This window comes from Corvus brachyrhynchos, unplaced genomic scaffold (assembly GCF_000691975.1).
Source record: "Corvus brachyrhynchos isolate BGI_N302 unplaced genomic scaffold, ASM69197v1 scaffold115, whole genome shotgun sequence".
In the NCBI taxonomy this organism is placed as follows: domain Eukaryota; kingdom Metazoa; phylum Chordata; class Aves; order Passeriformes; family Corvidae; genus Corvus; species Corvus brachyrhynchos.
In genome coordinates this window covers 17,065,681-17,081,256 of record NW_008239553.1, presented here as the reverse complement: position 1 = coordinate 17,081,256, position 15,576 = coordinate 17,065,681, and the positions used below count along the sequence as shown (strand labels likewise).

Sequence of the window (15,576 nt, the reverse complement as noted above, 5' to 3'; positions counted from 1 at the left end):
CGCTTTGCTCTGACACCGGCCCCGAAGTCTGCGCTGCCAGGAGTCGCTGGTGCAGCCCAGCGGTGGTCGGTCCCTGTAGATCATCCTTGGGAGGTTCTGCGGGTGGTGAGGAGCAGCACAGAACCGGCCAGTAAACGTTAAGCAGATCTACTGGTCCCCTTCCAACAGGATGTTTCAGGAGTAACCTTGACAGTCCAGTGAAACGGCCACCACCACCCTCCTCGCCTTCTGTTTGAGCCAGCTTTGCTAATGGAAAAGTAAAATCTACAATAGCTGTCGTCATTATCCACTTGTCTTGTGCTGATGCTGATGAAATCTGAAGTTCACGAAAATATTTAACATTATTTAGAGAAATGTGTTATTCTTTTTTCATCATATTTTGCCCTTTGTCAAACAGAGGAGCTTATGTTTAAGGAATTTCATCACTTTGCAAATCCCTCTATCTTTCTCTAAAAATAAACTGTCTTTTAGGATGTCTTTAACTTGGCTGTTTTCCTTTTGTGAGTCAGAGCTAGTGTTACTGCTTTTCATTGCTTGAACAGGCTCCACAGACCCATGACACCTCTCTTAAGAGTTTTAAGAGTTGTTGCTCATGTGATGGGGATCATCTGGCAACTCTGCTTAACGTTACTGAGGCAGACAGGACCTTTTCCATCCTGAAATACTGGAAGATGACAATAAGGTATCTTGATTCTCTTTCGATTATGACATCTTGTCAGTGCTGCAGTGATTAACTGTAGGAGGTCTGTGACCTGCCGTCCCTTATAAGTGAGGAGTAAGCAGAGGGCAGGGAAATTGTATCTTGCTGGTGATGCATTGAGTTGGCAACTGAGAGGTTTCTTTTTCACATCTATAGTTTCCAAGCACACTTCACTCCTGATTTTTTCTGTAATTGTAGTAAATTATTTTAATGAGACCCTAAGAACTCCAAATGTAATGAACACAGGAGAAATACTTGTGCTAGTTTGTGGGCACGTAATCATAATGGGGAGTTGGGCATTATTTTTTTTTCCCCCACGCTCTTTGAATATGAATTTACAGCTTCTTGCCCCTAGGAAGGATGTTCCCCCATGGGGTTGATGTTAGTCTGCTTGATAAATACTTGGAAAAAGTCACTTTCAGTGAAATGTTTAAGGCCTTTCTGCTTGAGGGAATGCAGTTACAGTGTAGCTGCGCCACACTAATTTCCCTTCTAATACTCTTGATTTTCTTTAGGAATATGCCTTAAAAGTGGGATGGTGCCTTTAAAAATGCACTAAAATAAAGCAATGAAAATAAAAAGTACTGTAACATTTTGAGTGTAGAGTAAAAGAACCATTTTGGAAGTTAGCCCAATCACCATTTTGTGATAGCTTCCTCAGGTGAAGGAATTTCCAGGTGGAAAAAAAAGGCTGTGAAGAATTGTGCAGTGGAAAGTAAGGGGTATCCTACCCCTGAGTAAGAGTGTTTGCTGTAGTGACAGATTTCTGTTAACTTTCACATGTTGTTTTCTCATCTTTGTTTCATTTATCTTCAAGTTTCTGACTGTCTCTCTAGACTTGGTCTAGATAGGAACATACAGAGTCAGGGATGTGTGATGATGGTATTGTGACCTATAGAAGGGTAAAAGAGAAGTATTTTACCGGGGTTTTTTTCTTCCAGATTTATGTTCAGATCACCTCACTCGTGTGCATGTGGAATTTTTAGACAGTGAAGATAATATAAAAATAAGCTATTTATAAAGTCCTCAGTATGAAGGGTTTTTTTTCCTCCTAGTTGAATATTCTTTCTTTACACTACTTACAGTTGCTTATACTAGAAGTTCACTTCTTAAGTAAGATGAATTCATCAATAGATACTCCTTGTGTTTGTAGTGTTGTTACTAGATTAAAGCATACATTTTAGGAAACTTAAAAATACCTTTAAAAAAATGCAGCTTATAAGACTATATGTGGTAAGATGTCTTCCATTTTATTATGAGTAAAATTCTATAAAATGCCAACTCTGTAAAATAGTAGCTGTTAGTTTCCTTTGGGGAGAGGCATGCTGTCTAAATAACAGTGCATTTGTTCTTTCTTTCTTCTTTCCTTGTAACTTAGTGTCTATTTCCAGTGTCCAGCTAGTAAGCTAACATTGCCAAGGTTGTAGAGAAGTGTTTTAATCACGGGTTTGGAAGTGTCTGTTCGGAAAACATGATGGTAAGACAAACTTGTCTTCTGTTTTTAACCAAGCAGGAATTCTGTAGCTAACATGTGCAGAGACAAATCAACTCCTTCAAGTGAACCCTTAATTTGCCTAGTCCTTGATTGGTGCTCTCTAGTGATGTTGGAGATTTGAAAAATGCATAAACTAAAAAGCCTTGGCATTAATCTATATTGTAGCCAGACATGCCAGTGAATTCATTAATACACTTTTGCATATGACTGCAGCAGTTTGTGCTGGTTTAACTGTATAGAAGCATGTTTAAATTTAGGCTTTTGGTTTGCCTATTTCTTGTTGTTTTGAGTTGGGACATGCAAACTGGGATGTATGTAGTATTTTATCAGTGCTAATAAGCATTGTAGCATTGTTCTTGTTCTGTAGCATTCCTTGGTTATACAGATCTTTAATTTATCCCCAACACATTTCTTAAGCTTGGAGAAAAGGAGAAGAAAATAGTAATAATAATTCAAAACAAGAAATATGTTAACAAGAGAAGGGACTATTGGTTTTCCTGCATAAATTATGTTGTCACAGAACACTTAGGCTGTGGTGTGCAGGGAGGAACTCTGGTTTTAGGGGAGTGGGAGGAAGGACATTGCCTCTTAGTACCTTTTTTTTTTTCTTCTCTGAGTAATCTGCTATCAGAGAAATGAATGATGATTTCTCAAAAGCAAATGCATTTCTGAGGCTATATATAGCAGAAATAAAGTCGTGAAATGTATTCACTGGGTTACTGAGGGCCAAAAAGAGATCAGACCGTTTAAGAAAATCATTGTATTCAAACTCTTTCAAAACTGCCAGTATTGTCTTCCATCCTGAAAAACCTTTTTCCAGTAGTCCCTTTTCTTTTTCAAGTGTACGTTTGTTGGAGGCCCGGTTGACTTTTGGCATGTGTTGTTCATTGTGGTGCTCTAGAGCTCATAGTTGAAAGTTAAGCTGCCTTTTTCTCCATCTTAAGCTTAGGCAGACATCCTCTGCACCTGAGGTTTTTGACACAGACAGTGCTGTGGGGCTTCTTTGTCATAAATCCCTTTGTAAATGGGATTGCATGACTGTGAGTCTGCTTGATATATTACATATTCCTGCTTTCCCTTTCATAATTTTTCTTGGCAGATAGTTTTGGGGAAGGATCCCTGCTGTGCTGAAGTGCTGCAGGTCTGGGAGCAGTTTGGACTGTAATGTTCCTGGGAGGGTGGGCTGTGTTCTTTACAAGATAGCACTTGTTTTGGATTTCTGATGCTTAGAAGACCTAGGTTTATATATGTGTGTGTTTAATGTTGTCAGCTTCAGGCTTTCATGCGTAAATAACAGTGGTAATCTACTGTCAGCAGCCCCAAGGGAAAATAATCCAGACATTTCTGTTCTATAGCATTTTGATTTCCTTAATAAAACAGGAGCGTTGTGAGAGTTTAGGGTTGCTCAGTAGTGCAGAATTCTTAACAGTGGCTATGAACACAAGTTATTAAAAGTTTTACTGTCATAAACTGATGCGGATTAAAGTCCAGCACTAAAAGCTGAACTTGTTTTTTCTTGCCCTTTAAACTTGGTTCTAATCTTGCTGTAGACATGAGAACAGTGCCAGCTCCAGGAATCTTATTTTTGTTTTTTCTTCTGCCTTTACTATCTTGTGTGGTTTTAAACTTCAGACACTTTCACTTCATTATCTCTTTCTAGAGATTCCATATGTTTTTTAAATACGTGAAGTTTTCAAGTAGTGTAAAACACATTGTGTAATTACAGCCAGATCTGTTAATAATAGGGGAAGCCCCAAGATTACTTACATCTGTATGAAACACTTAGGATGGAGACAGTTTGCAAAACAGGTTTAGGGAGAGGTTGAGTTTTTCTTGTCTGTGCATAAAACAGTACAATTAAACCTATAACAGTAATAAATAATAAACTTGGTTTGGATTAGATTTCAATATAGGAAGTTAACATACTCCTACTTGAGTTAAACTGAGCCATGGTTAAATTATTAAGATTCTGCTGCTGTGGAAACAATTCCTTTTTCTTTAAGCATCACCATAAGATAAAACTGGAAATGTAACTTTTGTAAAATTTGGTGCTTGCCTGCAAATCATCTGCAAAAATACTTGCAATTTCTTCTTGCTAATTGTGCTGGCCAACAAGTTGGTTATTTATACATTTTGGTTTTGGGTCTCCTTTTCACAAGCCATTCTGTGCTACGCATACAGGCTGTTTTAGAAAACACTCTTCCGCATCTTGGAAATACTTGCTTAGAGAACCAAACCAGTAATTCCTTAACTTTACTTAAAGGTTTTTTTCAGGATTGTTGTGGTACAAAATTGAAAACTAATCTAATTTTTTTTCTACCTTTTCACTTGCTAGTGTATTTAGAAGGAGGGGAAGAGCAAACAACTGGCCATATGCAGTATACACTTGGAAACTCCCTCTTGGTAATGAACAGAAATTCTAGGATGTTCACGAGCTTCCTTTTGAATTGTTTGCCTTTATGGGCCATTATCTGAGCATATCAACTTTCTGTAGTCATTTAAAGGGACACAATGCTCAGTTCAACATTGCTAATCATATATGGAAAGAAAGAAGGAAAGAATATGATCAGTTATTGACAGATTGGAATTACGCAGTTAGAATGAGTTCCTGTTAGTTCATTTATTTCCTTGAGCTTTTATGGCAGGTTCCTGACAATGTAATAAAGTGTCCAAGTGTTCTGATACGCCCAGAGGTTAGTGGCTAGTCTGTTAGCACTTTTGTGACTTAAACATGGCAAATAGTGTTTCAAAGTGGCAATTTGTTCAGTGTGGGTTAACAATCAACTCTACCCTCTAGCAGCAAACACTTGTTATTCTGTAGGACTCTTGTCTTGGGGCCTTAGGCTGTCAGGTAGCATGAAGTGGAGAAAGGATGGATGCTCAAAGATGTCCTCTGCTCATGTCTGACAATGCAAAGGGGCTTCTTTCTGGCTTTCTGGTGACCATCAGTTCCTTGCTGGTAGGCATCCACTGCAGGTGGGCTCTGTACCTGGGCCTGTGCCACTTTTTTCATTGGATGAAAGTTACAAGATTCAGGGAGACAAAAAAGTCTCTGGTGTCTTTCCATAGGAAAGGGCCAACAAAAAAACTTGTATTCAGCTTCCCTTAGTCTCTTAAGGACAGATTTAAAGATAGGTGTTGAAACTCCAAATTCACAACTTAGTTTTGTCATTTTGAAATCTAGATCTATGCTGAAGGGATTGCCTGAAGGAACCAGTCTGACTTTAAAATACAAAAACCCCCAGAAGATGACAGAATTGTAGAACAGCTGAGTTTAGATGGGACCTCTGGAAGTTCCTTTTTACAGTTTTATTATATCGTTCTCTTTAGGAGGAAAGCTGTGTTAAGCTTAGCTTTTTTGTGGACAGTGCTCTCAGGCACATGGTGTGATTCTTGGGGTTGTCTGTGCAAGGCCAGGAGTTTGACTTCATGATCTTTGAGGGTCCGTTACAACTCAGGATGTTCTATGATTTGTTTTGGGAGATGTAGAAAGGAAATTGCAGCTTGTAAATAAAGAGGTTCGCTAGTATGAGGGGATATCAAAGAAGACTTTGTTTTGTAAGCAGACAGCTGAGTGAAGCCAGAGGCACATTCACAGATGGAATGGAGTTCTTGGTTACTGGAACTGAAATTTTCCTAACTTACGTTTTTTTGAGTCTTAAATGGGGACCTTTTCAGCATCATCTTATATTGTGCCCAAGCTATTAGTTTTTGTCTTCATCAATACAAAATTACAATTTCAGTATAAACACACTTTCAATATATTCTTTGAGGAAATACTATTCTTAGCTGATTTTAATAAAACTCCCAGCTTAAGAAAATTAATGTGTCAATTGTTTTTTTAAAACATCAGTTTTACTGTAGCCAGTGTGCATTTGCAGCTGTTCAGAAGTGACTGTCAGAGGAGCAAAGAATGATTCAACAGCATTTGAAGTGCTGACTGCCTCCCACATCACTGGTAATGTATGATCTGTATTTGAAAAATGTAACCAAGACTGAATATTTACATGTTTTAAATTTTTTTTCTGTGTGGCAGACCAGTTTGACTATAATATCAGACTGAAGTTGCTTTAAGTTAGGATACTTGGATCACTTTCAATTTACCAGGGCCTGAAATACACATACAGGAATTCATGATGGAAGTGTGTGTTTTGAAGATTCTGATTTAATTTAACTAACTCCTGTGGAAACTGAAGGCTGTAGCTGACTTCACTGGGACTTGAATAGAGCATGTAGGCATGCTTTGTCCTGTGGAGTTGCCTTACTTTTTTGTCTCCTGTGTGTTTAGTAAGGCTTCAGATGCTCCTTTAATATGTAACTATAGGACTAGGTAATGTGTTTCTTAGATGCCAAGACATGGCTATAGTATATAGTCTATCTTTTATATACCCAAATATAAGATTAAGGATTTGTCATAGTGATCAGTTGTACCTTGCAAATTTGTTAATTAACCTGCACTTAGACAGAGATTGTTTTTGTGATTCAGTCTGGGCTTAAAGCTAGAGTCCTTCATGTCAGTTCTGCACTGACTTGTGAGTTAATGCTGTCTACTTAGGCACCTGATTATCTCCTGACCTGAGGTGGCCACACTTCCCATCTAGTCAGTGGAGGGAGTTGAAAGCCCTGGGGGCATGAATCACAGCATTGTAGTGTTTCACAAAATAGTAATGACATTACTTCAGTAAGCAGTATTAAAAAGCACGAACAGAAATAGCTTTTATGTGAGTTAGGAGTAAGGCAATACAATTTTGTGACTACTGTGTTAGCTGAAGGTAGCTGTGTCTGTTGGGTTACGCCCCATTTACACATCTTGACACACCACTGTCCCTGCATGCCCCAGTTTGCCAAGGTCATACTGAATTGTGGATGGTTCTTGTCCCCAGCCCAGGAAATCAGTTGCATGGGGGTGTCTCTTGAGAAAGGTTTGTGAAGGTAAGATAGTTGATTATCTGTGAAATCTTTCAGGAGGAAGTTAGGACCTCTAACTTACTTAAATGATTTGATGGAATCTAAAATATGACATTTAATGTCTTAAAAGTACATTCTTTGTGCCCAATATGATATTTTAACTCAGAGCCCTTATCTGACCAAAGGCTAATGTGACAGCCTTTAAAGGATTAAGAAACCAGTGTGCTTATACCTTGATTAAGGAATTTAGTAGATAGGAGCCATGTATAGGGCACCTTCACATCCTCATAAAAATTGCATAAAAGACTAGTTTCAGATTCTGTTTTGTTGCTAGACAATATTTCATTTTAGGGGACAAGAAGTATGCAATTAAAATATATTAGACTTCACTAACTTCTAATTTTTTTTTTTTTTTTGGGTAATCATTATATCATTATGCATTTTAACCTCCTAAAAAGAAAACTTCAAAGATAATCTCTGTCAGCTAAGAAATATACTGGATTTAGTCATGTCATGTAAAACAACACTGCATTAAACTGCCTTTTTTTTTTCCTTTTTTTTTTTGGTGGTGGTTATTCCTGTGAAAGAGACAGTAATGTTTTGGAGTGGGAGTGTAAGGGCTTATGATGGTTCCAGATGTCTGTGGGTCCAGTTCTACTCCTAGTTACTTCTGTATAAATCTTCTCATTTTTTCTTGTAGAAATGACTGCTTACTTGTGAAAGTGGGCAGGTCTGGGCTGAGGCAAGTCTTGATCCTGCTGTCCTTGGAGTGCAGTAACAGTGCTTCTGCATTCCTGTTTTTTTTGAAGAACATCTTTGCAATTCTGCTTTCTGTTCCTCTCCACTAGCTTATTAGGGAGCTGACTTGGTTTTCTGGATGTTTGGGTAAAGAAAACTGGGAATTCTCCAGTAGTATCAGACACTTGTTCATTTCATATTTGTCCCCTATGGAAGCTTGTGAAGCAGGGTATAGTCAAGATGCTGACATAGCTCGTGATTAGTTACTTGTTTCAAACAATAATAGTTGGTATCTTCAAATCTTAACCTTAAAATACTGGCTCACTTTTTTGTGTGGAAGTAGTCTTGTTACTCATTCAAAAGCTAAATGTGCAGTTTTATTTTTGTTTTTTTTTTTTGTATTCCGCTTGGTTACAGTGAAAAGTGCAGGAATGGATTGTCTTTGCCAGTAACCCAGGTACTGCTTTGGGTGCTAAGTGAGGCTTCCTTACAGCTCTCCCTGAGCTGTGATCAAGGTGAAGAATGCAGTTGTGCAACCCTGTAACACTGGCCTGGTGGTCCTACAAGTGCTAGGCAGATGCTGACCTCTGCCATACATTCATGAGCTGCGTGTGGTGGGCCCTCATTTGCTGCAGAAGGAAATGATCTTAAATGAGCTGTTAAAGGTGGTATCTGTGGTAAAATTGTGGTGATAACAATACATCTTTCTAGTTCTGTTTTTATAGATTGCCAGTGTATCATGCTTTATCTTTTAAGCAATTCAGTAAGAAACTTGTAATCAACTCAGTGTGCATTGGAAGTCTCCTCAGTATTAAAGTTCATGAATTTATCCCATGGAGAATGTTGCCCAATGTGTAACACAAGCATCTTCCCTTTCCAGTTGATAACAAACCTGTTATTTAGGTTTTACTCTAGAAACAGGAAATGATATATATGGACTGTTCTTCTGTCTCTTTCATTGTGCATCTGTTGTGCCTTCCTCTGTGTCTGACATAGTTTGTGCATGTACCCTGCACATAGTCTGTGCATGTCTCTGCACAGAAGGAAATAAATTTTCACAGGTGGAGCAATAAAAGCCACCCTTTGTGAAGGTGTAGTGTCTGGGTGTTTTGCAGGGAGCTGGTTTGGTGGCCAGAGTTACACAAGCATTTTCTCACTTCCTTCTGCTTACAAATTTTTTTCCTGCTGATGACACAGCACTAAATCCCAGGTTATTTTTCTGTATGTTCCCCCCACTATGTGGATTTATTTCACATTCTTTCAGCACAGGCTTATCTGAACTTCAGGATGTTCCCAGCTTTGACATGAATGCTCATATGTATTTTTGCCTTTTCATTTAAACATTTCCCGTTCCTCCCTTTTCAAAAGGGTGGTATGAGGTGGGATTGACAGTTGATGTCTGTTATGACTTTAAAAGGGAACCTTGCTTTTCTGATAGAGGGGTAAATACCTAATTTAGCTTGCAGTAAGAGGAAAATCCTTTTTATTTCACTGAGTGAGCTATCCTGAGGAGGGGATAGTAGGGATCAGAAAAATGGAATCCAAACTGATATGATTTGTATTGCTACTGTAATACAATTACTATTAAAATACTACTGTATTGTAGTAAGTTATTCTGAATAAAATTTTCTGAAAATTAGAAAAGAGATATTATAGGACTCCCAGAAAGTGCAGCAGTGCCCCTAGAAACATGTCTGACAAGGAAGTGAGAGTTCAGTACCATTGAAACATGGAGAGGTGCAATGAGTTGCCTTCTGAGATGTGGGAGCTGTGCGAGGTATTCATCTGATTAATGAACCAGTAGCACTGGTTCAGCTGTCTTCCTTGGACAAGGATTCCCATTACAAGGTCTCAGCTATGTCTAATCTCAGTCTTTGTTTTCTGCCTTTATAATTTTGTCTGTTTCTTCCTCATTTCTCACTATTTCTTATTTTAGCATCCCTTGTATGGGATTTTAATCATGAGGCCATTCTCTTTCAAACCTCATTTAGCAGTCCCCTGGGACTTCTTAAGGGACTAAATAGGTGTATGTTTCGCTGTCATGCATCAGCTTAAATACTAACTTTGGCATCCTTGATCAAAAAATTTTGACTAGAGATTGATTTCCTCTACCGATAGGTGAGTTCTCACCTTTCTTTCTTCATGTTCTTATTTACTCATTTAAATAATTGTACTTTTCTAGCTTATCTTAGAAACAAGGTAACTTTTGGGGAGAGAAAGATGTGACCCAGATGACTGGAAAAGGGGAAACAAAGGATAGGAAGGAGGATCCTGAAAGCTACCAACTTGTAGCCTCAGCTCTGTGCCTGGGAAGGTCATGGAACAGACCTTCTCCTAGTAGCCGTGCTAAGGCACATGGAGGACAGGAAGGTGACTAGAGACAGCCAGCACAGCTTCACCCAGGGGAAGTCCCACCTGATCAAGTGGCGTTCTATGTTGGAGTGACTCTATCAGTGGACAAGGGAGGCTACAGATGTCCTTTATCTGGACCTTTGGCGTGGTCCTCCCCAACATCCTTCTCTTTAAATTGGAGAGAGAAGGACTTGATGAGTGGACTGTTAAATGGATAAAAAATTGATTGGATGGTCGCATCCAGAGGGTAGTAGTCAATGGCTCAGAGTCCTGAGGGACATCAGTGACAAGTGGTGTCCCTCAGGGATCTGTTTTGGGACCTGTGTTATTTACTATCTTCATCAATGACACAGACTGAGGGATTGAGTGCACCCTCAGCAAGTTTGCAGATGACACCAGCTAAGTGGTGTGGTTGACACACCTGAAGGACAGGATGCCATCCAGAGGGACCTGGACAAGCTTGAGGAGCGGGCCCATGGGAATCTCAGGAGTTTCAGTAAAACCAAGTGCTGGTGCTGCACCTGGGTTGGGAAAACCCCAGGTATCAGCACAGGCTGGGGATGAACAGATGGAGAGCAGCCCTGCCCAGAAGGACTTGGGGGTGCTGCTGGGTGAGAGGCTGGACATGACCCACCAATGTGTGCTGGAACCGCATAGTCTTTGATGTCCCTTCCAACCCAAGCCATTCAATAGTTCTGTGCTTCTGTGACTTACTTTGTAGCTTCCATTTCCCTCTACTTTCAATTCTACTCCCCTTTCACAATGTTCCTTTATTTTTCTTGTGAGAGTTGCATACTTTAAATGAAACAACAAATTTATTGATGATAAGGGATGAAAGGCAAGGGTTCTATAAATGCCACTGTGGTGTGTTCTGGATCTTTCCAGATATGTTATTACACTCTGTGACAGGATGTGAAATATTCCACACACATTGAGTAAATAATAGCTGTTAGCAATAAATGCTTTTAAATTAGCAGAGCTGGATAACTTGTTTCTGAACATCTTAAAATGAAAAACTGAAAGAAGTGTAAATAGAATAAGGAAGGACCTGTAGTTTTGTTAGATAGGTAACTAAATGATTGCTTCTTATTCTGTACTGGAACAAAATAAGCCAATGCTCTGCCAGTGCTAAAGGGTCACTGAAAAGAAAAAGTCAAATTTGAAGTGGTGAGTTTGAATGGTTGTTTGCCTCAGCATGGTGCTGGCAAGTCTAATAGATATCTTTATTATGTGCAGTGTATTCTGTATTCAATTAAGCTTAAAATTTGAGCAATGTACATTCAAAGTCAAGAGAAATGCGTCTGTTATCTTTTAATCTTTCATTGAATGGAGCAATTGATTTCACTGTAGCATTATCTGTGTAACAAGGTACAGAACAGTGAAGGGCTGCTTCTGCTTCTGGTTGGCATTTTTCATTGTTCTAAAATGTCTGAGCACTTTAAGTACTGGTAATATCTCTATTATACTTTGAATTTTCTATTGTGTTTCTTTAAAATTGTTGGTTAAAGATTATCTTAAGTATACATAATTTGTAAGTTAATCACGTGTTTATGTATACCTGAGATCTTTGCTTTTTAAGAGGTGAGTTTGCATCTCTGCATAACCACAGTATTTTGGTTTTTTTTGTTTTGGTCTTTGGACTGAATGGACATCTGAGGCAAAAAGCTTTTATTGGAAGATTTTTGGAAGGTTTATTAGCAGTAGATCCTTGCTTGATTCCAGATGGAAATCTTGCAGTTCTCTTGGGGTTCCTATGAAATTGTTCTTTCCTACAGTAATAAAATAGTCTCTCAAGTATAAATGATGCTAGAATTGTCAAGCTGAGCAAGCAACTAAAACTAATGAGTTGCAAAGAATCCCAAGTATGCATCTGGCTATTAGGGCTATACCCACAGTTTTGTGATATCTTTATTTGGGAAAAGATCTCTTGCTTTCTTTACTTGCTGTGCAGATGGCCATACAAAAGATTGCTCTTTGAAGAAAGAATGGAACATCAGTAGGCACAGTAGCTAAAAGAACAGAATGCACTTAACTCTCTCTTTCTTAATTTCAGAATCTTTATCTGTCATGAGGATTTAGAAGCAGCTCTTATAATGATATAGCTTTTGACAAATTAGTATCCTTGTAAAAACTAGATGAAAGCCTTTTAAGAAGTTGTAAGAACAGTATTTGTACCATGTGCTGTGTGCCTACATTCATGACTCCTTTATTATAGATGCTGATTTTTACAGAGTTGCCTGTGCTTGCAAACCTTTCTGTATGAATTTTTCTTGGAGAGACAGAAGGTTCTCAAATACTAATAGATCCTGTAGTCCATAACATATGTATACTTTGTAAATGAAATGCTTCTTTCTTTTTTCAGCAAATGGAGTAATGCAAATCCTTTTTTGTAGAAAAAAACCAAAACCCTAAACTTCCCTTTCCTTCCTTTTCCCACATAATTCCCTGCCCACAAGTATTTTGGGATATTAACTTTAGAAATGTAGTTGACTCCTCTTTTCATCTTTGAAAACTCTCTGATATGTAGACAGGAATAATAAAAAATTTTGATTACTGCAACCCTGATAATATCCCACTTCTTAAAAAGTGTTCTATTAAAATCTTGAAAGCATATGAACTTGTGGAAGACTAGGTTCAGCCACCTTCGCAATAAATGACCAGAAGAAAGCATATGTAGATTCCATTTAGAGTGCACTAAGACCCTAATTAGGATAGTGTTTAGTGGGTCTCTTTTTTTGAAACCTTCCTGCCGATCTGTATGTACTGTGTTTCATTGATGGCCTCACTGGACTTGTCAGGCTGAATATAGGCTGTTAGTTTGTTTTGACTCAGCATCACCCCTCAAATGCACACTGTATGTCTGCATTGTATGTAAACTTGCTATTAAAAAACCCCAAACAACTTTTTAGTATTTCTTGTGTCTACCGGGGCTTGAATTCAGACCTTTGAGTTTCTGGGTGGGCTGTTTTGTTTCGATAGAGACTAAAACTTACCATATTAAACCGTCAGAAGGGGTTGTGATGGTAACATGATAGCTAATACTTACTGGGTAAGGATGAAAAATGTTGTTTGCAAAGTGAATGTGTGCAAAATTGAACGGGTCTGCCTTATCTCTGTGGGGTATGGGAAATTTTTTGTTTGGATTTCTTTGCTTTTGTCTTTTGTTTATACTGTGTTTAATGTATTTCATTAGTGATAACATCTATGATAAAATGCATGGCTGAATCCTTGCATAATGGGAGAGCTACTGAAAGAGCTGTTAAATATAAGTAATTATCTGTGAGGCTTTACCTACCTGTCCTGAAGATCTCTCTCCGGGATTTCTCCAGTCATTGAACATAATGAGCACAGACCATCACTAACTTTAAAGAGACTTGTGTACCTCACAAGATTCTGGGTCTCTACTGAGTGTGTGACACTTACTGATTTTCTTCCTCTTGGAGGAAGGCATTTCTTCTTCCTTTTAGGTCTGTCCTGTCACTGTTGCACACTTGTCTTCATAGAAAAATTAATAGGGCTTCCCTTCCTTTTTGTGTTATCTTCCTTTCTTCTTTCTTAAGTTTCTTGCTCATTGACCTGGTGTTATGTACTTGGATTGCCTTTCTTTTATCTTCTGTTACGTCCCTTCACCAAATTTCACACAGGTATGAGTGGTTGAAAAGACTGTAGTTGCAGCAGGTTGCCTACTCAAAGAAAAGTGTTAAGCTACTAGCAGAAATGTACAAAACCTTGATATTTAACAAGGTGTAGAATGCCATGCACATTGCAGTAGAGAGTACTGATCACAGAAGTGCATTAATAACAATAATCTGGATAAGATTTTAACAATTCTAGAACAAGATCCTAGTTGATGCAAATTTGCTTAAAAATATTTTCCTTCTGACTTCAGTGTACATTCTCACACTTCTCTAGCCTTCCCTCTGTATTGTAACAGGGCTTACACCCCCTGAGTAAAGCCATTTTTGTTTCCTTTCAGAAATGAATAGAGAAGGGAATTGTGTTTCTGGTGAAGACAGAGTACAAGGAAATACTAGATCTGAATTGTTCTTATTACAGTTGTGAAAAGGCATCAGAGTGGTAAACAGTTCTGTTGTACAGCAGGAAAGACAAATAAAGGACAGCAAACATTTGCATTTGATCTTGAATCTAATTTACATAGTATATTTAACAAGGCTATCTGCTTTGATTGTAGAAGAGCAGGCAATAAGGTGAGTAGCAATTTGGGTTTTCCATTTATGCCCTCCTCAGGTGTTTGCACCTTGGGCTTACTGGGTGTTAGATACCTCGAAGCAGTTAACGTATTTGCAAAAGCTAGAAGGAATACTGTGTACATCGGAATGCTCAGCAAACATTTGTACATTATTTTAGGAAACCTCACAAGTCTTAGAGTAAACTTAAAAGTCACCAAATGTGCTGGTACACTGAAAACACATCTCCTCAGTGTGAATACAGCTGTACTAGCCTCCTGACTACTGTGAGATAAGGTCCTGAGAAGGGTGAGTTCTCCTAACAGAAGGCAGACAAAACTTGGTGATGTTTGAAGGACCTAGTTCTTTCTCTCTGTGTGTGAACCATCATCTTTGCAGCACAAGGGAGGAGAGAATGAGGCAACTTTCTTGTGAGAGCTTCAGAGGGCATGCTGACTGGGTTTGAAAAACATTGTATGAAAAAGTCCTGTAGTTTTATGTCCCAGCAATAGTATAGCCTGGGTATAGGCCTGAAGACTACCCTTAATATTTTGGGGTGTTGATAAATGGCAAATGAAAAAAGATTACATGGGCTTGAAGGGAAGATGAAATTCATCTTCTTTAATTGTCAATTACAGCAGAAGTAGCCAGAATTGTTAATTTCAAGTAAACTGTTCAGTGTTGATTTAAAAGCCCTGAAATATGTAGAACTACATATTTGTTCACGAAACTTGGGTAACTTGAAGCAAGTTGTAAATGTTTTTATTCCTTTCCCCTACACCTCTCCATTCACATTTTGAAATTACATTGGGATTGTACCACCAGCTTCAGTCATGTGTGATTGCAGTATTGTAGGTTTCCCCCTCTCCTTAAATAAAGGTAAGAAAAATGGGGTAATTACTATTCTTGCTGAAAGTGTGTTGTTGAGTAATAACAATGAGGGCATTTTGTTAAAGCTGTAAAACTGTTCTAGATCTCTCTCTCATCAAAACATTGTTCTTCAAACAAAACTGAAATACTCCAAAATGTAGTCTACCAGTATATGTGAACTAGAGGACACAGGCTCAAAGATCAGGCACAAAGTAGTGTAAGCACTTACTGAAACTAAGTTTATGTATATGGCATTCAGATCCAACACTTTGCTCCTAACTCCTTTTCTTCTGTATCACCTGCACAAGTGCTGCCCATTCCTGCCC

At 38.5% G+C, this 15,576-nt stretch overlaps 1 protein-coding gene across 2 annotated transcripts in view; it reads left to right on the top strand.

Annotated features, from left to right (window-relative positions):
* Positions 1-533: 533 nt before the first annotated feature.
* The window catches only part of STXBP6 (syntaxin binding protein 6), a 93,905-nt gene continuing 78,862 nt past the window's right edge, over positions 534-15,576 (top strand). The window contains exons 1-2 of one of the 2 annotated variants that reach the window (XM_017742225.1): positions 534-682; positions 2,079-2,177. The gene's annotated coding sequence lies outside the window, so the exon portion shown is untranslated. The remainder of the gene's footprint in view (positions 683-2,078; positions 2,178-15,576) is intronic. The other variant, XM_008639561.2, reaches the window with a different exon arrangement.